General features: G+C 35.8%; 1 pseudogene; it reads left to right on the top strand.

The window, feature by feature from the left end:
- The first annotated feature begins 3,019 nt into the window (after positions 1–3,019).
- Positions 3,020–3,503, top strand: LOC117031054 (pre-mRNA-splicing regulator WTAP-like; annotated as a pseudogene).
- Positions 3,504–5,255: the final 1,752 nt, after the last annotated feature.

The following is a 5,255-nucleotide window of genomic DNA, read 5'->3' as shown; positions in this document are numbered from 1 at the left end:
AGGAAAAAGGCAAGGTTGCCCACTTTCACTACTTCTATTCAACATAGTTCTGGAAGTTCTAGCCACAGCAATCAGACAAGAAAAAGAAATAAAAGGCATCCAAAGTGGTAAGGAGTAAGTAAAATTGTCATTATATGTAGATGACGTGGTACTATATATAGAGAACACCGAAAAGCTATTAGAACTGATAAATGAATTTAGTAAAGTAGGATACAAAATTAATATTCAGAAATCAGTTGCATTTGTATATACCAATAATAAACTATCAGAAGGAGAAATTAAGAAAACAGTCCCATTTACAATTGCTTCAAAGACTATAAAATACTAGGAATAAATTTAACCAAAGAAGTAAAAGACCTGTACTCAGAAAATTATAAGACACTGAGGAGAGAAATTAAAGAAGATACAAATAGATGGAAACACATACCATGCCGATGGATAGGAAGAATTAATATATTTTAAATGTCCATACTGCCTAAGGCAATATATAGATTTAATGCAATTCCTATCAAACTACCAAGGACATTTTTCACAGAAATAGAACATATAACCCTAAAATTTATACGGAACCATAAAAGACCCTGGATAGCCTCAGCAATCTTGAGAAATAAGAACAAAGTGGGAAGCATCACGATACCTGCAATCAAAGTATACTACAAGGCTGTAGTAATCAAAATAGCATGATACTGGCATAAAAAACAGACACACAGATCAATGGAACAGACTAGAGAGCCCAGAAATAAATCCATGCCTATATAGTCATTTAATCTGTGACAGTGGAAGCAAGAATTTACATTGGGGTACAACAGTCTATTCAATAAATGGTGCTGGGAAACCTGGACAGACACATGCAAAAAAATGAAGCTGGACCATCTCCCTACATCATATACAAGAATAAATTCAAAATGGATTAAAGACTTAAATGTGAGATCTGAAACCATAAAACTCCTAGAAGAAAATATAGGAAGAAAGTTTGCAGAAATTACCCTTAGTAATATTTTTACTGATATATCTCCTCAGGCAAAGGAAGAGAAAAAATATACATATGGGATTACATCAAACTAAAAGTTTTTTCACAGCAAAGGAAACCATCAATAAAACAAAAAGGCATCCTACTGAATGGGAGAAGATATCTATCAATGATATATCTCATAAGTGGTTAATATCCAAAATTTATTAAAAACTCAATCAAGTTAACCTCAAAAAAATAAACAACCCAATTGAAAAATGGGCAGAGGACATGAAGAGACATTTTTCTAAAGAGGACATACAGATGGCAAACAGACATATGAAAAAAATGCTCAACCTCACTAATCATTAGAGAAATGTAAAAAAAAAAAAACCAAACACACAAGATACCACCTCACCCCAGTCAAAATGGCTATCATCAATAAATCAACAAACAACAAGTGCTGGCAAGGATGTGGAGAAAAGGGATCCCTCATGCACTGCTGGTGGGATTGCAGATTGGTACAGCCACTATGGAAATCAGTATGGAGATAAAAAACTGGAAATGGAATTACCTTATGATCCAGCAATTCCACTCCTAGGTATCTATCCAGAGAAATCCAAAACATTAATTCAAAAAAATTTATGCACCCCTGTTTATTGCAGCACAATAGCCAAGACATGGAAACAACTGAAATGCCCATCGGTAGACGACTGGATCAAGAAACTGTGGTACATTTATACATTGGAGTATTACTTGGCCATAAAGAAGAAAGAAATCTTAACATTTGCAACGATATGGACGGACCTAGAGAACATTATGCTAAGTGAAATAAGTCAGATGGAGAAAGACAAATACCATATGATCTCACTTATATGTGGAATCTAAAGAATAGAATAAATGAACAAACTAATTAGAAACAGTCTGAGAGATATAGAGGAAAAACAGGGTTGCCAGATGGGAGGGAGGTGGGGATGAGGGAGAAAGTGAGAGGATTAGCAAACACAATCAGTAACCACAAGATTGCCATGGGGATACGAAAGACAATTTGGGGGATATAATCAACAATGTTGTAAAGATTTTGTAGGGTATCTGATGGACACTTGTCTTATTAGGGAGACCACTTCAGGGATGCCTGATCACTGCACTGTACACCTGAAGCTGAAGCTGAATAATAATGAATGTCAACTATAATTTGTGTGTGTATGTATATGTATATATATGTGTATATACAAATAGTCACAAGAAGTGGAGTACAGCATAAGGAATAGAGACAGTAGAAATGTAATAGCTGTGTGCGATATCAGAGGGGTAGTAGATTGGGGAGGTGAGTTATTACTTTGTGAGGGGTATAAATGTCTACCTATTACATGGTTTTGTACACCTGAAACTAATAATATAAACAAACAAACAAACAAACAAATAAATAAAAAGCAACACAGTGTAATACTTCGAAGTGTGGACCCAGGCTCTGCCAGGCTCCAGAATCCTTGCTTTCAAATCTTGGCCTACCATTTTCCAAATAAATAGCCTTGAATAAGACAATCAACCTCTTTGTGCTGTTCTCTCCTTTCTAAGATGGGGATAATATTATAATAATTCTTATTATTTCTAAGGCTATAAATAATTAATGAGTTAGGCTATGTGAAGTTTTTAGAAATTGTAAATATTTAAAAAAACGTTAGCTATTATTCATGTAGTTTTTAATGATCAATCCAACAACATGTAATATCTTCTTTCTTTGAATTATTTATTCATTCAACAAAGTGTTAGGCAGTGGTAAAGGATAAAAAGTATTAGAACCCTGATGTAAAGGAACTCACTGCCTAGTAAACAGACTTACAAGCAGATCATTTACACTGTAATCAGTGTTTTGTTTGAGTGTTATTTCTCAAAATATCATCTGAGGACTACTTGAAACACAAATACCTGGTGCTATGAGGCGCAGCCCCTTCCTCAGTGCTTTGAGACCCCCGATCGAGTGCTGTTTTTTGCCCTTCCTCCCCACGGTGGGGTCCGGCTGTGGATGGCGGTTGCATCCCCATAGAGAGGCCACTGGTCAGATTCAAGATGACCAATAAGGAACCTCTTCCCAAAAATGTTCAACTGAGTGAAACAGACTTCAAATTTATGGCACGAGACGAATTAATTCTAAGATGGGAACAGCATGAACCATATGTGCAAGCTTTGGAGGACAAGTACACAGATCTTAACTCTAATGATGTAACTGGCTTAAGCGAGTGAGAAGAAAAACTGAAGCAACAACAGCAAGAGTCTGCACACAGGGAAAACATCCTTGTAATGTGACTTGCAACCAAGGAGCAAGAAATGCAAGAGTGTACTACTCAAATGCAGTACCTAAAGCAAGTCCAGCAGCCTAGTGTGGCCCAACTGAGATCAACAATGGTGGACCCAGCCATCAGCTTGTTTTTCCTAAAAATGAAAGGTGAACTGGAACAGACTAAAGACAAACTGGAACAAGCCCAAAATGAACTGAGTGCCTGGAAGTTTACGCCTGATAGGTAAACAAATCATACTCCCCAGTCAAGACTTCCCTGACATTCCTACTACGAGAAAACTGTGGTGGGATGCCAAGTACTCGTTTCCACACCAAAACTCAGAATTTTGAGCCCAAGAAAGCCACATTCTTAGACTGTCCAGCTTGTAATGGTCAATGTAAAACTTTCCAGATCAATCTTGTGTTTCAGCTATTTTTTCTTCCCTCTTCCCTTGCTTCATAGGCCTGAAGAAGTGGCCACCTCCGAAAAATTCCCCTTCTAGAACATGCAGACACTTGAGAAATGTTTCTGTTTGAAGAAAGTAGAGAGAGAAACAGAAGTCTTAAGTCTGTGGCACACTGTGTCTTCAGACAGTTTGAAAGAATGAAAACCTAAAGATTTAAAATCATGAATTGAACATGCAAAATTCCAGTAAAATGTAAAAATGGAATGCATCGCTCTTAACCTTGAGCACAGTGACTCAGAGACACTGTATACAGTTTTGCCAATAAGACTGTGGACTTGTGATTGTTGTGAACTTCTGGGTCAAAACTCAGATGAGGTGAATTTTGCCTTTAAAGGATTTATTTCCTAAGAAACAACTTAATAGCTATGAGAGAATCAACTAATAGATGTCAGTTCAAGTAGTTCATATATTTAACCATTAAGTTTGGCACTATATTACTTGATTGAGCGTTAAATCAATGTGGTTTTAATCAATGGTTTGTTCTTTGAATGGTTGCTAATACTGTAGATAATCTCACTGAGGACTGTACAAACATGAAGGTGTGGTATCAAACCTCAGGTTTAAACTGTTTGAAGCATTATAAACATTCATTTCACAACTAGATTCTATATAAGGATATTGGCTGTGATGAGACTCACTGTGTTCTTTTTCTTTAGTAGTGAAATTTATTAAATCCCCATTCCATTCAACAGGCACATGTTGAAAGAGAATTGTCATTGGTGTTAACAGGGAAATGCGTTCCTTCATTGTATTTGGGCCTTTAGTATCGCACTCTTGATATTAAATTAAATATGCCTTGAAAAAAAAAGAAAGAAAGAAATACCTGGTGCTATTGCTAAAACGTAGATTCACGGACTCCATTCCAGACCTACTAATTCAGAATCTCTGGGGTAGGGCAAGCAGGTGTTCTTAGGCACCCGAAATTTTGAGAACCACAATATTAGAAATATAAAGAGGCGCTTTGAAAACGTAGAGGATAATTTAGAGAATTAGAGTTTAGAGAAAACTTAGAGGAAAACTTAAGAGAATATTAATAAAACTACTTTTATTAATATTATGCATATTTGTCTTACTCTCCTCTTAGATTAAAATAAATTCCCTGAGGTCTGGTATTTTACTCCTCTTACTTGAGTAAAATTAAATTGAATACCCTGACAGAGTATTTGTCTGAATAAAGAGTCATGAATTTAAAACATTTTACATTTTGGAAGATAAATAAATGTTTGTATGTTCTGTACTCCATAGCATGCTGTTGGCAGTTTATTACATACTCTTTTAACTTTTCGTAGTACTCGACATTGTGGTCAACACTTCCTTATACCCCTTTCTATTCTTGACTTCCAAGACATTGCACTTTTCTAACTTTTCTGTTCCCTCTTTGTTTGCTTTATGACAGCTTCACTACCTATTAGCTGACACTTTGGGCAAGTTAATAAACACTCTGAGCCTCAGGTTTTTCAATGATAAAATGGCGATAATAGGGATAAAAGGAAGATAACACCTCCAGTTCAAGTCTATCATCATAACTTAATATAATAATAGTAGATAATTTCCAAATGTT

The sequence above is a fragment of the Rhinolophus ferrumequinum genome, chromosome 11 (genome assembly GCF_004115265.2).
Source record: "Rhinolophus ferrumequinum isolate MPI-CBG mRhiFer1 chromosome 11, mRhiFer1_v1.p, whole genome shotgun sequence".
In the NCBI taxonomy this organism is placed as follows: domain Eukaryota; kingdom Metazoa; phylum Chordata; class Mammalia; order Chiroptera; family Rhinolophidae; genus Rhinolophus; species Rhinolophus ferrumequinum.
Note: the sequence above shows the minus strand (reverse complement) of the source record. Positions and strands in the feature narration are given on the sequence as shown.